This window comes from Oratosquilla oratoria, chromosome 1 (genome assembly GCF_046742065.1).
Source record: "Oratosquilla oratoria isolate Oo_2021 chromosome 1, ASM4674206v1, whole genome shotgun sequence".
Taxonomy (NCBI): domain Eukaryota; kingdom Metazoa; phylum Arthropoda; class Malacostraca; order Stomatopoda; family Squillidae; genus Oratosquilla; species Oratosquilla oratoria.
In genome coordinates this window covers 117,390,372-117,400,371 of record NC_134777.1, presented here as the reverse complement: position 1 = coordinate 117,400,371, position 10,000 = coordinate 117,390,372, and the positions used below count along the sequence as shown (strand labels likewise).

General features: G+C 40.0%; 1 protein-coding gene across 9 annotated transcripts in view; it reads left to right on the top strand.

Moving 5' to 3' along the window:
- Window positions 1–8,190: 8,190 nt before the first annotated feature.
- LOC143025334 (inactive dipeptidyl peptidase 10-like) overlaps window positions 8,191–10,000 on the top strand; it is a 147,068-nt gene continuing 145,258 nt past the window's right edge. For 5 of the 9 annotated variants that reach the window (XM_076184861.1, XM_076184835.1, XM_076184831.1 and 2 more), the window contains exon 1: window positions 8,194–9,160. The gene's annotated coding sequence lies outside the window, so the exon portion shown is untranslated. Of the gene's footprint in view, window positions 9,161–10,000 lie in introns of all 9 variants that reach the window. The other 4 variants (XM_076184881.1, XM_076184890.1, XM_076184850.1 and 1 more) reach the window with 4 other exon arrangements.

Genomic DNA, 10,000 nt, shown 5'->3' with positions numbered 1-10,000 from the left:
TATATATATATATATATGTATATGTATACATATATATATATATATATATATATATATAAGTATATATGTGTGTATATATATATATATGCGTAAGTAACCACTAGGAAAAGTAAACTAACGAAGCAGAGCGCTTTCGTGTAATTACATCTTCAGTGAACACACGCTCCTAGTGTTTTTATTGCATGTATATATATATATGTATGTATGTATGTATGTATTATGTATATATATATATATATATATATTTACATATATATATGGTGGGAAAAGAAGTCACGGGTCTAGTTCCGAGTTCCTGAGTTTATTCCTGACCGGTTTCGCTATATGCTTCTTTACGTCACATTCCTCTGAAGAAGCATAGAGCTAAACCGGTCAGGAATAAACTCAGGAACTCGGAACTAGACCCGTGACTTCTTTTTCCACCTTCATCAACTTCATCAACGAAGCAGAGCGCTTTCGTATAATTACATCTTCAGTGCACTGAAGATGCAATTATACGAAAGCGCTCTGCTTCGTTAGCTTACTTTTCCTAGTGATTACTTACGCATTTGTGAACACACGTTCCTAGTGTTTTTATTGCATATATGTATATATATATATATATATATATATATATATATATATATATATATATATGAAGGTAGGAAAAGAAGTCACGGGTCTAGTTCCGAGTTCCTGAGTTTATTCCTGACCGGTTTCGCTCTATGCTTCTTTACGTCACATTCCTCTGAAGACGCATTGAGCTAAACCGGTCAGGAATAAACTCAGAAACTCGGAACTCGGCCGGTGACTTCTTTTTCCACCTTCATCAACTTGTCACAATGTACCAGCATATATATATATATATGTATATGCAAAAGTGACCACTGGGAAAGAAACTAAATGAAGCAGAGCACTTTTGTGTATTACATCTTCAGTGCAAAGTACATAAGGAAGGATTACAAGAATATATATGCATCCACAGAGAAATGAGGGAAGGTAATTAGATGAGATGCTGACCCCGCTTTGGGATCCCCTGGAGTGACATAGGGGATGTACTAGACATTTGGCTGGACCCCATAGGGACTTATGGAGGCATCTCTATGGCGTCTAACCTAATGTCTAGTTCATCCCCTACATCACTCCTGGGAGTCCTCAAGTGGGACCAGTGTCTTACCTTATTACCTTCCTACATTCCTCTGTGGATGCATGTATATATATATATATATATATATATATATATATATATATATATATATATATATATATATATATATATATAATATATATATATTCTTGTAATCCTTTCTTTCCATGCACTTTGCACTGAAAATGTAATATACGAAAGCACTCTGCTTCATTTAGTTTCTTTTTCCCAGTGGTTTCTCTTCCATAACTGTGCACAAGTCATCAGTGTTTCTTATTAGCATATATATTAGCACATACATTTTGTTCTCTTGCATTTCCTCTAGTACTGATTTGGTCTTTTCATTTCTTTTACGCAGTTTCCATGATTTCTGATTTAATACATTCACAAGCTCCCATTTTTTCAGTTGCATGTCTCCTGTTCCAAATATTGTTGTCAACCCTTAGATGTCCAGCGTGCACACGCACGCATATGAAATGAGCACGTACTCCAACGTCTTCAAGTCAACTCTCGAGGTATTCTCTATTGTTCGCGGGATCTAACGGCAAGGGACAAAGGGACCTCGCACTTCCCGACTACAATAGACGTGTCTTCTTTCAGTCTCGCCAACCGACGTGACAAATATTTTTTTTCTAATCAGTATATGGTACCACTGTAAATAAGATGTATAAAATATTTATTCTGGCAACCCAACGAGTCTTCCTCGGAGGTTGCATGTACTTGTAAACCAGAGAAGGCTGGAACATTAAAGACAACTCTCCTCGTTTGTCTCACCAGTACCCTAATGTAGATACTCAACTACAAATCTACATTCTGGTCGGCAGCGAGGGATACAGCGCCACTTAACACTAGTTCCTCCGAAACAACAACTACGACAGCGACTACGGATTAGAGAGTCCACGTGCTGAAAAAATACATCAGAGATCTACACTCCGGTTGAACATACCCACTTCCCAACTCACTCTACTCTTCATCCGGTATCCTATTACGAAGCACTGCTGGATTGCTTCACTCCATCGCACAAGCACTACGAGCAAATCCCTCTTCATCTTGCATCCTACTATGAAGCACTGCTGCATTGTCCAGCATTCACTACGAGGTAACCCCTATTCCCTGCATCGTCCAGCATCTACTATGAGGCAACCACCCTTTGCTGCATCCTCCAGGATCTACTACGAGGTAACCCCTCTTCGCGGCATTCCCCAGCATCCACGACGCCCGCCGCACACCCTGGCAAGGAGAAATGCATTACACAAGCCAGACTGCACTACTGGTTAACCATGAGGAAAGATATGCGCGCCTACATTGACGCTTGTCATCCTTGCGCGATTCACAAAGGTCGTATCAACGGTCATGTTCCAATTCTAACTTAGCCTACCCCTTCTAAACCATTCGACACAGTCGCTGTTGATCTTCTTAAGTTACCACTTACACATACCAGAAACCCATATCCCCTCTGTGTCGACCATTTTTCACGATTCTGTATTTTCCCCCATACCAGACAAGACAGCACAACACGTAGCAAAGACCCTTATTGACAAACTTATATGCTCCTTCACTACACCCAAAACTCTAATTTCTGATAACAGGACTGAATTCAACAGTGAGGTTCTTTTGCACATTTGTAATTGCTTAAAAAAAGGGAACACAACTGCTTATCACCCTAGTTCAAATGGCTTACTTGAACGCCAGAATAGAAATATTCTCAATATTCTTAGACACCTTGCTTCTGGTCTTCAACCTTCTTGGGATGCACATGTCCCCATGATTCAAGCTTGTATAAATAGTTCCATTAACAGATCAATATCGGAATCACCTCATTTTTGTCCTCTTTGGCTCGGATAAAATGCTCCCATATGACCTTTCAGAATTATCTCCCATTTACAATTTCAGTTATTATGTCAAGGTCAAAGTAGCAAATTTCAATAATTTCAAAAGAATCCATCATACTCCTCATCTAAGGACGAAATGGTCCGTTTGCATAACAGATCAGCCAGAGCTTGTGCCTTTAAAATTGGAGAAATTGTTTACATCCTTAACCACACACCCCAGCCTCGAAGCTCTCTCCTAAATTCTATGGATCCTATCCTATCATTGGACACGAGTCAAAGAACATAGTCAAAGCACTCAGGTTCCACGATCTCACAGAGACCGTCTAGTACAAAGATCATATCAAAAGAGTACCCCATGGCCTCGACGTAGAGACTGTCACTTCACAAATTCACACTACCCCTGAAATAGAGGATCATCACCAATCCTCATCACCAAAACCTCCACTCACCCCTCCCCCAAAGCTATAATCTTCGAAATCGAGAAACAACTTCATAAAAGTACATTTTGCCTTGGTGAACGGAAATAATATATACTTCCACATGCGCATACAATTAAATATTTTTAATTTCATTCATGAGTATTTCCCGATACCACAATTATTTCATCATTATGTGTATGTATCTTCATACCAAGGTTCTGCACAGGCCTTGTGTTATTTCTTATCTTCAATGAATATCATCAATCTCACTGTGGACAGTGAGTGGTAGCTGAGCTGAACATCTGTTGTCAACCCTTAAATGCCCAGCGTGCACACGCGCACGCGCACGCACGCTTATGGAGTGAGCGCGTACTCCAATATCTTCAAGTCAAATCTCGAGGGATTCTCCATTGTTCTCAGGATCTGACGCCAAGGGACACTGAATTGTCTTCAGTATCCAGAGGACTAGGCCTTCCAGGAAACGCCCGAACATCTGCTCGGACAAAGGGACCTCGCGCTTCCCAACTACAATAGATGCGTCTCCTGTCATCCTCGCCAACCGACGTGACAAATATTTTCTCCGATCTGTATAAGGCACCACTGTAAATAAGATGTATAAAATATTTATTCCTGGCAACGCCTTGAGTCTTCCTCGGAGGTTGCATGTATTTGTAAACCAGAGAAGGCTGGAACAATAAAGACAACTCTCCTCGTTTGTCTCACCAGTACCCTAATGTAGATACTCAACAACAAATCTACATTTTCAAAGTTTTCTTTATCCATTAGTGTCCATGTCATATTGATTTCTTTCATTTGTGGCTCACACCTGAACAGATTTTTTCAAGGATGTGCAACCCCGCCTCTTTGTATTTACCTTACCTCAATGCTCCGTCCCACTACGCGTCAAATCGTTGGGAACTGACCCCGGCGATCCCCGCAACACATTCAAATTGAGGCGCGCCGGACACTTGGCTCGCGCCACTGCCCTCCCAGTAGTTGTGGATTTGTGGCGCGGGACAGAGGACCCACCAAACCGCCTCACTCACCACGTCACAGAAATCTCAGCTCCACTGGCGTCGTGAAGACGTTATTAAACTAATAGAATTATGCAAGGAAAACGTGTGCCTGTGGCAAGTGAAACATCTCCTTTACAAATACAGAAATGTCAGGGATGAACTAAGTAGCACGCGTCCCTCACCCACGGTAATGAGTCACCGTTTGAACGCAGGACGGGTAAAGGCGCGCGCCTTTCACTCCCGCGCCAGGCCACCCTGACTCACCCTGACTCAAAAGACGCGTAGTGTGACTTGTCCTATAATAATAATAGATAATGATAATAATAATAATAATAATAATAATAATAATAATAATAATAATAATAATGATAATAATAATAATAATAATAATGATAATAATAATAATAATAATAATAAGAACAATAATAATAATAGTAATAATAACAATGATAATAATAATAATAATAATAATAATAATAATAATAATAATAATAATAATAATAATAATAATAATAATAATGATAACAATAATAATGATAATAAATAATAATAATAAAAATAATAATGATGATGATAATAATAATAATAATAATAATAATAATAGTAATAATAATGATAATAATAATAATAATAATGATGATAATGATAATAAATCTGTCACGCCATGTGCACCGGAGTTACTTTCAATGATGATAAGATAAATCATCTAGTATTACGTAATTTGTGATTTCTTCTTTCACCTGTGATATATTGTGATCCTCTTTCTATCCTGAAGCTATGACACATTTGATCTATACCTCTAACAATAATTTTTCATATATACTTTTTTATATCATAATTTTTTTCTCTACGTTTTTTTTTATTATTATTATCATCTAAATTTAATACTTTTCCGTGAGTTATCTATAACTTCCTTAGTTACTTCAGCATTTTTCTATTATTATCATTTTAATTCCACTTGGCCGAAGTATTGGCATCTTAGTTTATATTCAAACGCTACACTCAGCTTTTTGTTTGCCACTGAGGTAGTCGTTTTGTTCATTGCTAAAAACAACGACTTTGTTTTATTTGCATTTATTTCTGTTTATCTTGGATTGCTGAGCAAAACACTGAACTTTTAAAATCTTATCCCCAATATATATCCGGCTGATGTCCCTGAATAAATTTCGATTTTCTGCTGGCTAGTTTCTTCCTATCACTTTTTATCAGTTTCGTTTTCCTCGTGCATAATGGTTTTATCAGCCTTCACACTTTGTATGCATTTGTTTTCACCTAAGTGTAATATCAAGTGAACTGGTTGGCTCCTGTCTCTCATTCAACAACTATCAATTTCAAATTCGCTCATGATTTAGACTCGTGAGCCTGTCGTTCTCTGTTCGAATTATCTTGTGGTTTTAGATTAGGTATCATCTAAGGTATTCTAGGAACTGACGCACTTAAACTTATTTTTTTTTCTTGGCGTATCTTACACATTATTTAAATGTGTTCCCGTGATCAAGTGACGCTCCCCTGTCCTAGGCCAAAAGATCTTTGTAAGAATTATTTATTTCTATCAGTGGCTTGAGGACCACCAAATCACCGCTGCCTCTTTTTTTTTATTTCAATGTTGATGGGTCCAATGCATATGTCTTATCTAAAAGGCCGAGAATTAAGTCGGGTACTGCTCGAGTCTTTGGATTCTCGATACCTTTTGTCTTTTAATTTACATGGAGACCACATCACTGCTGTATATGTCTAGACCGGATCAGGTGCTCTACGGTTTTATTTATTCATTTATATATTATCTATTTATATTATTCATTTACTTATTCGTCAATTAATTAATTAATTTATTAATTTATAATTTTTTTGTTTATTTATTTACTTGTTTGTTTATCTATTTCCATTAGCTTTTTGCCCATGTTGTGAAAATCCATCTCTGCGTTCGTCAAATATCTGTACGTTTTGTCCACGATATTGTTTATGTCTATAAGGTGACAAGATATCGGTGTTCAACACTCTTACAGTGCGTGTGTGGGTGTAATTTTACCTGATCGTAATATACAGGAAAGGAGTTACATTCACGTGGTCCATCTATTTCTTCTCCAAATGTCATACCTAATTCTGGGTTCGTTTGCGGTTTCAGCCTGGGATGCACTGTCATGCAGTGTTTATGTCGTGGGTGCTTTGCCAACAGTGATAGAGATAGGTAATAAAGTGCATTGTGTGCGTGTGTGTGTATTTGATTGCAGGTGTGTGCATGTTTGTGTGTCTGTGTGTGTGTGTGTGTGTGTGTGTGTGTGTGTGTGTGTGTGTATTTGCGCTTCTGCGAGGGAGTTGAGGATGTAAATTTCAGGTGATGACGATGATTAGGTCTTCATAAATTTACATGTATTTTTTCCATGGATGCTGTCGTTTGCTGTGCATGCGTGCTTGCATTGCTACTACAATTTTCTTTATAATAATAATAATAATAATAATAATAATAATAATAATAATAATAATAATAATAATAATAATAATAATAATAATAATAATAATAATAATAACAATAATAATAATAATAATAATAATAATAATAATAATAATGATAATACTTCTTCTTCTTCTTCTTCTTATTATTATTATTGTTGTTAATATTATTATTATTATTATTATCATTATCACTAATAATTTTTATGTCGTGGTGAGCGACACGCACCACATCCCTTTGGTACAAGGGAGACAGTGACGGCATGGAATATCGTGATGCGTTTTGATCCCAGGGCGTTATGCGTGGTTATGTATCTTAGCTAACGCCAAAGACTGGGTTCTGGGGGACTGACAGCCTAATAGTCATGCTAGACTCAGCGTCTATTGTTTACCTAGAGATCTGGATGGACGTTGAAACCAAATGATCTTTGGGACCTGGGCATAGGTGCGTGTGTCGATGCTAAAGAGGAATATACGAATCAAAATAGCAATAATCTACACATTAGAATATAATATTATACGAAGATGTACAATAGTCTATACATTACGCAAAATAACATCCGCACGATATGCATGTATGTTGACATGCAATAATCTGTATTCTGGGCGTATGCAGAGTAATAGACATGCAAGATCTGCACGAAGAAGAATCCATATTTCCTGGGGGGAGATGATAGTAGTCAAACAGTGTATGCACGTACAAAATCTATATTTTCTGGTGATGTGCAGAGTAATAGTCAGGAGGGAAAAAGATAAGTGTGTTTACGTTTAAGAAAAAATTCATCATAACCCACTTGAATTATAGTCACACATGCTCTTAACTCTTTTAATGTTATTTGCAGGTGTATATTTGATCTGCCTGACGCCAGGCGATTTTATTCAGCTAAAGGAATTCCCCAATATGTAGCGAGAGAGGGTTAGATTATAATTTGCAATAATGATTAATTGATGTCATCCATTAGGATTGCATACTGTGGCACAGGCCTGTTGGTAAAGAATATATTTGATATTTTGTTCTGTCTTACCGTTTGAGTGAAATTGTGAGTATAAACATGTTTTCAAAAGGAGGGGGGGGTTGTGTGCTCGTTAGGATTTTAGTCGTTTTGTACTAACACCCTCTACTAACTAAAACAACAAGAAAAGGAAAAATAAATTAAAATGGGGGGCAGGTAGCCTCCAATGTACACATTAATTTGTAGCCCGTGTACGTGTGTGCGTGTGTGTGTGTACGTGTGTGCGCGCGCGCGCCCTCGTGCGTGCGTGCGTGCGTGCGTCTATGTAGGCTGGACCGGTGTTGGCAGGTGGCTGAACAGTTGGCATTGAGCCTTACGGTGGCTGTGGCGGCGGCGGCGGCGGTGGCGGAGGTGGCTGTGACGGCGGCGGCGATGATCACCCTGGCCAACACACGCACGTAGACACACACAAACATACACGGGTGACAGTGGCACTTGGCACTCGCAGTGACAGTGGGGCACTTAAAGCACCAACACCGCCTCTGTGTCCCCTCTTGCGCGTGTCCTCCAAGAGTGAGATTCGAAGACGACCCTAACTCCCTACTCCCATCACCAACCACTCCCCCAAGAAAACAAAAGCAAAAAAACGTCCTTGTACATAAACACACATACACACACATACACGTGCATACACCTGTACACGTATACCGAGAGACGTGTGGAATCAAACGTGTGTCACAATGAACGTTGTGAGTTAGAACCTCGTGTGACCTGTCGCCTGGAGGCGTGTCGTCATCTATCACCAGTCAGTGGTGTGTCTGTGGTTGTTCGCTTTCCAGTGGATGTGATTACTTCGGCGGGAGGAGGAGGAGGAGGAGGAGGAGAATCCTCCGCAGGTGCTGTGATGACCGCGCGGATCTGCTGCGGGAAGGAACGCTGGCCACGCCGCAGGCCGCAGCGCCCGCATCGGCGACCCCGTGGTGCCGCCGTTCCTGCGGCGACGTAGCCGCAACGAGGAAGCCCGCGACAACGGCGACGCGAAGACCCAATCTCAGTGCTCGGTGGTGGTGTCGAAGTCCCGGTTGGAGTTCGATGAGAACTCCGTCGTGAGACGTGTGGATTCTAGAAGTGTCTTTCTGAATGTTCGGGTGGGAGGAACTCCGTGGGACTTGGTCTCTGGAGGAGGAAGAGGAGGAGGAAGGCTTCTGAGGACCAGGGCTGGGAAGGCAAGCGCCCGGGCGCCGGGCGTTGGGCGCAGGGGAGGAAGGAGGAGCGCGAACTCGGGACCCAAGAGCGGGCAGTCGCGCCGCCACGACCCTATTTGGAGCAGAAGGCCTTCCGCGCTTTGAGCGCGAGGAAAACGGTAAGTGTCGTCACAGGGGCAGGGAGATGAGGGAAGGGGGTATGGGGCAAGGGCTGGTTTTGGGGGAAGGGAGGGGGGAAGGAAAATGGGGAGGAGGGTGGGGGGGAAAGAAGTAAGAGTTTTACATGTGTGTGTGTGTGTATGTTTTCGTTGTACCTACTTGTATTCGTCTAGCTATAGTATACAGGAAAAAGGTTAAGCTCATAGGGTCCCGTCCCTTAATCTCTAATGACTATGCCTCGTTTTAGATTCATGCATGGTTCCAGTCTGTGTTATGTCTTTCCTTAGGATATCCTCCCAGAAGTGGTTTTTTTTTTTCGTGATCTCTTGATGTTCTCCTATCCCAGGTGAAGAAATCTTCTTTATTCACTTTTGCTCACCTGGATGGAGGATAGTTCGGATAGGAAGAGAATGGTGGGGATAGTATGGGAAACGTGAAAACATCCCCGAGGAAAAAAAAAAAAAAAAGAGGAAAAGAAAAAGGAAAAAAATAATGTATGGAAATTGTCCTTTGTTTTGAAAAAAAAAAGAATAGACGGAATGATATGTCGACATTTCAATAGACGACAAAAGGTTTTGTCTCGGCCTTGCACAACTCAGAATGGAATGAAATAAACTGTCTCGTTTTGGCAGTTTAAGTGTTTCGAATTATTTCGAGTTTTTTTCTGAGTTGTAATGATTTTCTTTCTTTTTTCTTTTGAAATGAGTGTTTCTGTGTGGGAGGAGGGGTTACTGATATACTAATTAGCAACAGAAATCCTCTTGGTTGGAGTAATTGTCTCCGACATTATGATAAGGAATCGTTCATACCTTGCACAATGCTAACGACAGAAAAATAAA